The 12,807-nt window shown below is 44.7% G+C and overlaps 1 protein-coding gene across 1 annotated transcript in view; it reads right to left on the minus strand.

Annotated features, from left to right (window-relative positions):
- The window catches only part of DCDC2C (doublecortin domain containing 2C), a gene marked incomplete at its 5' end in the record, with an annotated part of 154,232 nt that overhangs the window by 130,527 nt on the left and 10,898 nt on the right, over positions 1-12,807 (minus strand).

The following is a 12,807-nucleotide window of genomic DNA, read 5'->3' on the forward strand; positions in this document are numbered from 1 at the left end:
GCCGCTGCGCTGAAGGGCTGTGCGGCCCAGGGGGCGGCGAGGTCCCCGCTGAAGGCGCCCGGCACGGGGCCGAGTGGCTCACGCCGAGGATGCCCCCACAGCCCGGGTGACCTCCGCTGGGGCCCCGAGACGGGACGGGGGCTTCTAACGCAGGCCGTGGGGTTCAAGCCGGGATGTCCTGGCAGGCGAGGACGCCTTCCCAGCGTGTTCTGACCCTTCTCTTCTCTTTTCTGTGAACCCAGCCTGAGGGGCTGAGCCAGCTCTGCGGCCCCATTCGACGTCGGCCTCACGCCCACCGGGGCCCAGACACCCAGGCAGGAAAGAGTCCCTGAGGCCTGCCCCCCGCCAGCCCCGTGCCCCCCCTCACATCAGGGCTGGCCTGGCCCCCTGCCCCTGGCCCGGAAGGGAGGGCCCCGCGGCAGAGGGCTTCCGCCCGGGCCTCCCACCGGCCTCCCTGCACCTCCCTGACCCGCCAGGCCGCCCGGTCACATACAGACAGGCCAGCCAACCTCTGATGCTGGCGCAGGTCCACTGAATTATCCCAAGTTGAGTCGAAGTCACCGACAGCGGCTCCTTCCCCGAGAATAACACCCAACCAGTACCCTCGGGGCTCACCACGAGCGCAGGAGCCACCCGCACAGCCCGCTAACAGAGAAGGCAGGCTTTCCCAGCGCTGTGTTTTAAGTGAGGAGCCGGGAGCGGTGTCACCTTGGCTTCTGAAGGGGACGAGGGGGTGAGAGGGGAAAGATGGAGGCGCTGTGGAGAAGCTGCCCCAGCATCTCGCTGTAAGCATGGAACGCCTCAGTCACGGAGGGAGCAGAACAAGTCTGGGGGGCGGCCTGGGAGAGGAGAAACCACAGCCTCCGGGATCGGACAGACCAGGGTTCAAACTCCAGCCCAACCCCTTACTACCTGTGTGACTTTGGAGAAGCATTTCACCTTTGAGCTACAATTTATTAATTTGGGAATGGCGATGATACACCTTGCAGGGTTTTTATGAGATAACATTTTACAAAAGGCACAATGCCATACCTATCACATACGATAAATACACAGTCTAGTAAATATGAGAGTCTCCCAACACACACAGACACGCAGAATCTGGGCCGGGCGGCGGGGGGAGGGAGAGAGAGACGATTTCGGCACCTCAGTTGGATTACAGCCCGAAGAGAATTGCTGATTTTACCCACAGCCAACTGCTCGTCCCCAGACGCCCCATCTTGGAACATGGCACTACCCTAGACCCACTTGTTCAACTACCAAGCCTGGGAGACACCGGTGGGTGCTCTCTTCCCTGACACCCACAACTAAGCCATCAGCCCATCTCTCAGTTCTACCTCAAAACTGCATCCTGGGCCATCCCGTTCCTGCCACCCCGCTGGCCAAGCCTCCCCATCCCTCCCCTAACTCATCTCCCCACCCCCACAGTCCTTTCTTCACAGCAAGTGGAGGAGCCTTTGTAAACACAAATCAGGACACGATCACTCTCTGACTTAAGGCCCCAGTGGTGGAAAGACCCACACTTCCAGTAGGTCCCCACTCCTCAGCTAGCCCACGCGGCCATGTGCTTGGCACCGCTGCCTCTCTGCCCTCTTCCCTCCCCACACCACCCCGCATGCCTGCCTTCTTCCAGCTCTTTAAGCACCAAGCTTGTTCCCGCAAGCACAAGGCCTTGACCCTGGAATGTTCTCCCACATCTTTGCACGGCTTGCTCCCTCTTGCATTAAGAAGTCAACTTGGATGCCAGCTCCTCAGAGAGGACTTCCCTGATGATCATGCACCTTGATATATGTTCACCACAGCACTTGATATTACCTAATACTTTTGTGTTTATTTATTTGCTTATTATTGATTTCTCCTTGTAGAGTGTAAGCCTCCTGAGAGTAGGGACCTTGTTTGTCATGTTCAACAAAGTATTCCCAGTGCCTGAACAATGAGCGGCCCATGGTAGGAGTTTGATAAGTATTTCATGAATATGAATGAAGAATGAATGAATGAATGACAAGTGAGAAACAGCTCTGATACTCTGGAAAGAATCCCAGAAAAAGTGAGTTCACTGAGGATTGTGGCAATGCACACCTACATCCACTGTTACCCTACTGTCATACTATATATAAAATTATATATACTTGCATACTAATAGTGACAAAATCAATGCCATGAATATCAACAACTACCATGAATTTGCAGACCTAGTTTGAAAACAAAACAACAGAAATTATCCTCTGCAAAATTCTATTAAGGTACAGCTACTCTAAGAAGCAGTTTTCTGCTTGATTGCATAAAATTATGGAAACAATGAACTAATTGCTTTTTTACATGTTAATGATTCATTAACCCTGATATCACCTGCCTAATTAAATGACTCCAGCAATTAAATGCATGCTTTTGGACTTTTTCCCCTGTACTCCACATAATAATCTCCAAAGAAGTACCAAGCAAACGTGCTTTTCTGTTACTGTCTGATGGTGATGACAGTTTCAAGACTCGTGTCATTCACCTGCCCTGAGAGGCAGGACTTAACGGGCTTTAGAGCTCTTTAACAAGGGTCCGGGGTAATTGAACCAAATCTACCTCAGTGATGGAAGACGCTCAAGGCTACCAAAGGTGTGTTTCCCCAAGTAGCGCCTATGGTTTACTGAATGCCTACTATGTGTCAGGCACTGCACTCAGACCTTTATATGCATTCATAACTAATCCTCAAAATCACCAGGCAAAATATCCAGGTAACAAAGAATCAGAGACGTTGTATAATCTTCCCAAGAACACACAGCTATCAAGCGTCCTGGCCATGATAAGCCAACAAAAAATATTTCATTATAGTTTTTGGCAAAATGGAGATTTGAACCTACACCAGTGTACCATTTAGGAGCCTATTTGGAGCCATCCGCGATTCCAGGACTGGCTCCGTCACTTTCTCCCTGTGTGACCTCGGTCAAGTTGTCTCGCTTCCCTAAACCTGCTGCTCCGTGCATGCAACACAGATCCAAGTGGTGTATATGTAGTAAGTCAGACAGAGAAAGATAAATATTACATGAGGTTACTTGTCTGTAGAATCTAAAAAAGAAATATACAGATGAATCTATACACAGAACAGAAACAGACGCACAGACATAGAAAACAAACTACGGTTCCCAAAGGGGAAGGCAGGGGGAGGATAAATTAGGAGTTTGGGATTAACAGATACAAACTACCACACGTAGAATAGATCAGCAACAAGGATTTACTGTATAATACAGGGAACAATATGCAATATCTTGTAATAACTTATAATGGAAAACAATCTGAAGAAAATATGTATAACTGAATCACTTTTCTGTACACCTGAAACTAACACAATATTGTAAATCAACTACACTTCCATAAAAAATACAAATATAGGGCTTCCCTGGTGGCGCAGTGGTTGGGAGTCTGCCTGCCAATGCAGGGGAGGCGGGTTCGGGCCCTGGTCTGGGAGGATCCCACATGCCGCGGAGCAATTGGGCCCGTGAGCCACAATTGCTGAGCCTGCGCGTCTGGAGCCTGTGCTCCGCAGCGGGGGGGGGGGGGCCGCGATGGTGAGAGGCCCGCGCACCGCGATGAAGAGTGGCCCCCGCTCGCCGCAGCTGGAGAAAGCCCTCGCACAGAAACGAAGACCCAACACAGCCAAAAATAAATAAATCAATTTAAAAAAAACAAAACAAAACAAATATAAAATAAAATTTGGCTAAAGGAAAAAGGTAAAAAAAAAAGTAGTGCCTGTGCTACAGGTTTGCTGGCGATATGAGTAACACAAAGTGAGAGGACTCACTCTCCGGTGCTCAGCAAGGCGCCTGCAGTGAGTTCAGAGCCCAGCTGACAGCAGTGGTTTTTTGCTCCTTCTGCACCATCCTCCTCCTCCGACAGCCCTCCGTGAACATCCACGCGGCCCTTTTCACACAAAACGTCAAATAAAAAAGGCCCATTGGGCTTCCCTGGTGGCGCAGTGGTTGAGAATCTGCCTGCCAATGCAGGGGACACGGGTTCGAGCCCTGGTCTGGGAAGATCCCACATGCCGCGGAGCAACTGGGCCCGTGAGCCACAACTACTGAGCCTGCGCGTCTGGAGCCTGTGCTCCGCGACAGTGAGAGGCCCGCGCACCGCGATGAAGAGTGGCCCCCGCTCGCCGCAACTAGAGAAAGCCCTCGCACAGAAACGAAGACCCAACACAGCCAAAAATAAATAAATAAATTTTTTTTAAAAAAAAGGCCCATAGCTGATTTACGTGCCCCGCTCCGCGGAGAATGGATGTCAGGTCCCCGCTGACGATGGATCTACAGGTTGGCACTGATGCTCTGGGTGACTCCGAATTTGCTGGCCCCCCAGAGAAAGCAGCCCACAGCGAAGACAGCCACGCGGTCTATGGAGGCTGCTGGCCATCCCAGGAGTCCCCACTCGGAAGCAGGGTCACAAATAAAACCACCCCAAGGAGAGGAGAGTACCTGCCCCAAATTCTGCCCGGCTGCGGACCCCCGGAAGGCACTCGGTCATCGTTGCGTTCATTTATTTAAGCCCTTTTTGCGAGGACACTCCTCCATGGGAGGAACTGTGCTAAGTGTTAGAGACACAAAGGCGAGCAAGACCGGCATCACACCTGGCCTCGGAGGGCTGGGAGGCATGGGGACACAGACCACTGCACGGGCGATCCGTAAACAAGGAGACGAGTGCACGCAGCTCTGTGATGAGGGCTCTGTGGCGGCCCGGGGCGCACTCGATCCTCACAGCGACACAAAGCAGGCTTCCTGGTGGAAGCGGCCTCTAGGTGGAGACCTGATTTATAAGAAGGAGTCAGTCCATTGAGGATGGGAAGACATGTTAAATGAGGCAGGAGGAACAGCATACACACAATCCTGGTAGAGGACTTTGGATACATCCCCGTGGATACAAGGTCTTTGGGAAACGGAAAAGACTAGACTAGACACTGGACACAGAGGGAGGAGTGGTGAGAGGCGGGGCTGAAGAAGAAAGCCAGGGCCAGATCAAGGAGGGCCTTCACATCCGCCGTTAGCAGTGTAGACCCCATCCCCTTGGAGAAAAGAGGCATGCCTTGAAGTGTCTGAACCAGGGAATTGATGAGATCCAACTGGAAAGGGATGGGCTGGGTGCAGGAAGACCAGGTGGAAGGCACACGACTCTTTCTAGGAGCAGCTCTGGGCGCCCTCAGCAAGCATGGGGCTCAGTAACTGAATGGGCTTGAGAGGAGGCACAGGAGGGACGGGGGCGGGAGGGGGGTCCTGGGAAAAGTAAAAGCTAAGATGATTATCTAGGTTTCTGGTTTTAGGAGTTGAGTGTACAGCTCCATTCTCTGAAAAAAGGAACACAAAATAACAACTGGGTTTGCGGGAAGAGGCCAGTGAGTTCAAACGTGGACATGCTGAATCTGAGGTATCCTTGGGACATCCAAGTGACAGTGCCCTGTAGACAGAGATACGGATCCTGCGCTAGAGAGAGGCCTGGGTGCCTTGGGCACAAGGATGATGGCGGATGATGAGGCAGGTACACTGCCCGAATGAGAAGAGGGAAGGAACCGGGGTAGCACCTGGAGGGAAGTGGGGACTCCAAGGACAGACAATGACACTGACGCCACAAGAAAAATTTAGGAGAAACAACCAGAAGGAATAAGAAGAGAGCAGGGTTTCAGATGACAAGGAAAGAAATCACTTCGAGAATGAGAAGGAGTACCAGTTCCCACCCACCAGCGCAGCTCTAAACAAAAAGGCCCAAATGTCCATCAGATGTGGAATAGATAAATAAAATGTGGTCTATTCATACAATGGAATACTCTTCAGCCATAGAAAGGAATAAAAAATCAATACACACTACAACATAGATAAACCTTGAAAACATTATGCTAAGTCTAAGAAGTCACATGCAAAAGACCATATATTGTATGATTCTATTTATATGAAATGTCCAGAATAGGCAAATCCAGAGGCAGCTATTATTACTCTTATTATCTTTTCTCATCCACTTAAGATCGTTCTAAGCAATTCTCCCTATTCTCTCCCCCATTATCAGCTTACCCACAAAAGATCCTGAATAGCCAAAGCTATCTTTAAAAAAAAGAAAAGAGATGGAGGCATTTATAATCTATAAATATAAATCTATAAATATAATCTGTAAATATATTTTTATATAATCAAAATAGTATGGTGTTGGCATAAAAACAAACCAAGAGACCAATGGGACAGAATAGAAAGCCCAGAAATAAACCCATGTGTATACAGTCAGTTAATATTCCAAAAAGGATCCAAGAATATACAATGAGGAGAGAATAGTCTCTTCAATAAATGATGCTGGAAAAACTGGACAGCCACATGCAAAAGAATGAAACTGGACCCCTGTCTTACACTAAACACAAAAATCAACTCAAAATGGATTAAAGACTTGCACATAAGACCTGAAACCATAAAACTCCTAGAAAATATAGGGAGTAAGTAAGCTTCTTGGCACTGATCTTGGCAATGATTTTTTGGATTTGACATCAAAAGCAGATGTAACAAAAGTAAAAATAAGCAAGTGGGACTACATCAAACTTAATACATGAAAAGCTTCCACTCAGCAAAGGAAACCAGCAACAAAATGAAAAGGCAACCTACTGAAAGAAAATATTTGCAAACCTTGTATCTGATAAGGAGTTAATATCCGAAATATACAAGGAACTCATACAACTCAATGGCAAAAAACAAAAACAAACAACCTAGTTTAAAAATGGGCAAAGGACCTGAATAGACATTTTTCCAAAGAAGACGTACAACTTGCCAAAAGGTACAAGAAAAGGTGCTCAGCACCACTCGTCATCGGGGAAACGCAAATCAAAACCACTGTGAGATCTCACCTCACACCTGTCAGAATGGCTATCACCAAAAAGACAACAAATAACAAGTGTTGGTGAGGACGTGGAGGAAAGGGAGCCCTCCTGCACTGTTGGTGGGAATGTAGACTGGTGCAGCCACTGTGGAAAACAGTATGGCGATGCCTCAACAACTTAAAACTGGAACTACCATATGACCCAGCAATCCCACTTATGGGTATATATCACAAGGAAATGAAACCATTTTCTTGAAGAGATCTATGTACTCCAGTTAGTATTCACTGATGCATTATTCACAGTGGTTAAGGTATGGAAACAACCTAAGTGTCTACCAATGGATGGATGGATAAAGAAAATACGTTATATCCATACAGGGGAATATTATTCAGCCATAGAAAAGAAGAAAAGTCTGCCATTTGCAACACATGGGTGAAACTGGAGGACATTATACTAAGTAAAATAAACCAAAGAAAGACAAATACTGCATGGTGTCACTTTTATGTGGAATCTGGGGGGCAGGAGGCAGAGAGTGGAAACAGAGTAGAAAAATGACTGCCAGGGCTGGGGGTGGGGGAAATAGGAAGAGATCGGTACAAAGGTACAAACTTTCAGTTTTAAGATGAATAAGGTCTGAGGATCTAATGTATAACATGGTGACTGTAATTGATAACATCACATTGCATAATTGAAATTTGCTAAGAGAGTAGAACTTAAGTGTTCTCACAAAAGAGAGAGAAAGAGAGAGATAAATATGTGAGGTGATGTGTCAATTAACTTGATGGGTGGAGGGAATCCTTTCACAATGTATACATACATCAAATCATCACACTGTGCACTTTAAATATCTTACACTTTTGTCAATTACACCTCAATAAAGCTAAAAAAATACGGTATATATCACTTAATAGAATACTCTGAATCCACTAAAAATTATTATAGGAGCATATTTGTTGACATATTAAGATTTCATGATTCATTGTTAAGTAAAAGGGGATTTGTAAAAAATAATACATAGAATATGCTCTCATTTGTGCTTAAATTAATATATTTGTAAAGTAAGAAGTATATACATGTGACCATTGAACAACACAGATTTGAACTGCATGGGTCCATTTATATGCAAATTTTTTAATAAATATATTGGAGAATTTTTTGGACATTTGTGACATTTTGAAAAAACTCATAAACTTCACAGCCTAGAAATATCAAAACAATAAAAAGGTATGTCACGAATGCATAAAATATATGTAGATACTAGTCTGTCCTTATATAGGCATAAGGTGTGTGATATTTAATATAAAATTAATAATGTGTTAGCTTTCTTTCTGTTTTTATTGATACAACTTTGTTTTCAAAAAATTACATTACCGTACATAGGCCTTTCTCTCTCATAATAGGAGAAATTGCATATCAGCCTATCATCACAGGGAAGTGGGTTTTTTTAATGCAACAATATTTCCAATACTGTATTATGAATATGACTGTAATAATGTGTGCCATAAAATTTTTATAACAATTTATTCATTAGTGTATAAGCCAGGCTACCATAAAGCAATCATATTGCTGCTTCTTCATTATCAATGCATGAATTGTTACACACGTAAATAAATCTGAATTTCCTTTTCATATTACCTTTTCATTTTGATGTCTGGTGTTAGTAACATGTATAACATCTACAGTGTTTTGCATCATATAAGACAATATTGACTGTACTGACAGACGATTCATGTAAACAGGTGACATAAGCATACAGTATCAATAAATACAGTACAGTACTCTAAATGTATTTTCTCTTCCTTATGACTTTCTTAATAGCATTTCCTTTTCTCTATCTTACTTTACTGCAAGAATACAGTATGTAATACAAATAACACACAAAGTATGTTATCAACTGTTTCTGTTATCTGTAAGGTTTCCAGTCAACAGTAGGCTATTAGTAGTTGAGTTTTAAAAGAGTGAAAAGTTATACATGGATTTTCAGCTGTGCAGGGGGTCAGTGCTCCTAACTTCTGCATTGTTCAAGGGTCAACTGCATATATATGCATATATGTCCACATAGGTTAGAAGCATATAGAAAAACATGGTGGCTAATCTCTGGCTGATAGGATTATGTGTTTCCTTTTAAATTACATATATTTTCTCATTTCTCTACAACGAGCATGAATTACATAGTAATTTTTTTAACAGAAACAGAAGCTTCCAAAAATGTGTTCAGGACCGTTCAAAAGGAGAGCCAATGGCAAGGCCACCGAGAGAATACGATGGACTTGGGTATCGGCTCAGTCAGTGCAAAGTACCTCAGCCAAATCTTGAGTCAAAACACTGTTAAATTTCATTCCCTTTGCTTTTCAATCAGATAGGGAATCACATAAAACACGTTATAGACATTTATAGTAAAAGTTAATTTTAAAATTCTTTTTTTGTTAGAATCATCAGTAACTGCCGTTATTCGGAAAATTCACCTCAGGGACTCACTTCCTTCTCTTCCATGACAACTTGAGATAAATAAGGTCTAAATTCGTGGTTTAATTGTTTTACCATTAGTATGCTATTTACCAGGATGAATGCACTGAAAGGACAGAATCGGAAAACAGTCCTCATGGGCAAAAAAAATACTGAATTGGGGCTCATTTGTTCTTAGAACTGTAAGAAAAGGACAGGGGAGGTCTTCTAAATTCTGCCCAAATTTATACAATTTGACATTACACACCCAAACTCTAAGATGTAGCAACAGAACTCCTTGAATTAAACTGAGAGCAAGGACATTTTTCTCATTAAATCAACGTGACACGGTCATGGAAACTCAAGATCCCAAGAGCACTGTTTTCGAGTCTAATTTTCCTTGCCCCTCCGTTTAATGAAACGTAATTCCAAATTCATTATATTGAAGCATTTTATAAGTCATTTCTATGGTTATATGAAGTATATTATTATGGCATTCTAATTAACTTAAAGTAAATTTCTTTACTGAATCAAGGTCTCTTGAGCAGTGTCTTCAATTTCCCCACTAATATATTTTGACCAAAACGGAAATTCTGGGAAAGAATACTCTACAAAAAGCTAGGTACTTCTACTCTGTGTTACTGTCACAAACTAAGGCGGAATAACTTAGTAAAACACTTAAACATTGAACATTTGGACTTGGCCAAAGCTTACAGTATAGTATATTTAGTGTTTCTAAGAGTTTGCACTGGTATTCAAATCGGTAGCATTCATGGATCTCAAATTCTGATAGGGTGAGCTACCCAGACTTAAAGGCATTATGAGTATTAATTTACAATTAATACTCAGTATTAATAGTATTAATAATTTCAACTATTTACTGAGCTCTTGCAATATGCCCAGCACCATCTCATTCAATCCCAGCAACATTCCGAGAGGTATTATTTCAGATCAATACCTATAGATCTAATCACAGTATGACAAGTCATGAATCATTCAACCGTTCCTCTACTGATGGACATTCACGTGGTTCCCAGGTTTTTGTAATTACTAAAAACAAGAACATGCTGCTATAAACATCCTTAAGGCCCAGTGTGTGAACTCACCGAGCCGGCTGGAGCAGGTGCAGCAGGGGCTGCCCGTGGCCTCGACACCCACAAGGCCCGGGGAGATTTTAGTCCTTGCAAAGCTGTTCTCCACTGTCCTAGAATGAGGTGGCGCTGCGGAGGGCCAGGTCCCCCTCCTGCAGCGCATCCTACGGGGCATCGGTTCCCACAGCCCTCTGCACAGATCCTGGAGAACCAGTGCCCCGTGGCGCTGACCCTCTGCTTCCGGTCCCCCAGCAGAGCCCGCGCTGTGCCGACGCGGCACGGCACCGGCCGGTCTGTCCCACACCACTGCACAAAGTGCGGCTCTTTCTGTAAGGTGAGCGCTCATGTATCCACCAGAAATAATTCACGTAATTTAATTCTGTGAATTAAACAGAAGAAACCCATTTAATATGCACAGGTTATACAGTGCAGTAATGAGGCTTTCCCCAAGGAAGGGGGTGGGGGGATCCCGGATTCATCTCTAGTTTTATACCAAGTTCTGTTACTAACTAGCTGCCTAACTCTGTACACGTCACTTGACCTGTCTTGAACTCTGGATTCATCTTTTAAGTGGCAGATATTAAGACCTGCTCCCCCGGACTTCCCTGGGGGTGCAGTGGTTAAGAATCCACCTGCCAGTGCAGGGGACACGGGTTTGAGCCCTGGTCCAGGAAGATCCCACATGCCACGGAGCAGCTAAGCCCGTGAGCCACAACCACTGAGCCTGCGCTCTACAGCCCGTGAGCCACAGCTACTGAGCCCGAGTGCCACAACTACTGAGCCTGCGCTCTAGAGCCCGTGAGCCACAACTATTGAGCCCACGTGCCACAACTACTGAAGCCCGCGTGCCTAGAGCCCATGCTCCGCAACAAGAGAAGCCACCACAATGAGAAGCCCACGCACCGCAACGAAGAGTAGTCCCCGCTCACCACAACTAGAGGAAAGCCCGCGTGCAGCAACGAAGACCCAATGCAGCCAAAAATAAATAAATAAATAAATAAATTTTTAAAAAGACAAGTCTTTTAGCTCATTAAGTATTATATTATCTCCCGAATCATGGGTATGTCCCCACAAACCACAAAGCAGCTAAAACGTGGTTTAGTAAGCGGTAGTGAGTAGTGAGAGGTGACAAAGAGAGTTTAAGTTAGTAGTTACGTAAGCAGTATGGAGGACAAAAGAGAGGCACCCACTAAAGTGACTGACGAACTTCAGCCCCGTGACTGGCAGCTCTACATCCTCATATGGGACAGCAGGACACAGATCTAAACTGCAGGCTGCTCTCATGGGCTCCTCACGGGACCAGCAGTTCTCTTGGACCACAGCTTGTGTCCCGGTCAAAGCTCCTGGTGGTGGCCCCATTTCATTCAATGATGGCTACATCACAGATGAATGTCCACGAAGATACTACATATCAAGCAGCAATCATCACAAGCCACTTATAGGGAGTCACTTCTGCCACCAGAGGAGAGGGGGCCGAGGTAGTGACCATCAAGCACCTTGCAGGCCTCCACACTGTGCAGCACCCCACAGCACCCGAGGGCAGTGATGGTGTTCCCAGGCACCACTGGAAGCAATACATGTTCTTAGAAACTTTCTGGAAGTAAATATTAAAGAGGTAAAAATTGCGCATGTAACTCCACTTCTTTATAAACAATCACGATGGCTCTATCAGGGTCCATCCCAATGCCTAGTTACAATAATGAAAAAGAAGAAGGATGTAAGGTCTGTTGACAGGGAATGGGTTAAATAATTATGATAGAGTCACGTGATGGAATATTTTGCAGCCACTAAACATCATGCGGCATAAGATCCTTTACTATGTTAAACTGTCATGATACATAGTTAATAAAAAGCAGATACGAAAATAGTATGTAAATCACTTTGCTGTATACCTGAAACTATCACAACATTGTTAAGCAACTGTACTCCAATATAAAATAAAAAGTTTAAAAAAAAAGAAAAAGAAAATAGTACGTATGGATGGATTCCGTTTCTGTAAATATATACATATCAATGCATGTATTGTATATATGTGTGTATCTGTGAAGATGACAGATAGACAGGTATTTGCAACTTGTGCAGAGAAAAACAACTGGAAATGGACATGGCAAAATGCAGAGTGCTGATCTTTGGGAGGTAGGATTGTGAATGATCTTCACTTTCCTCACTGAGCTTTTCTGCACAGCATTTTTGACATTTTTCTCAGCAAGAACGACTGTAAAATCAGATTTTTTTAACGAAAAGAGTGTAAATTTCAAAAGAACAATTGCAAAACTCTTTGGGCAACTATAGTCTCATTAGTATGAGTGCAGGGCAATCGAGTACCGACCCTGGGAGGATGAGGTCCCTGAGGGCATTTCAATGCTGGTACCCTCGTACCCTCTCCCATCACCGCATCCTCCACTAGAAACAGGGAGTTTTGATAAGATAATCTAGAAGTTC

This window comes from Balaenoptera borealis (assembly GCF_965194805.1).
Source record: "Balaenoptera borealis genome assembly, chromosome: 15".
Classification (NCBI taxonomy): Eukaryota; Metazoa; Chordata; class Mammalia; order Artiodactyla; family Balaenopteridae; genus Balaenoptera; species Balaenoptera borealis.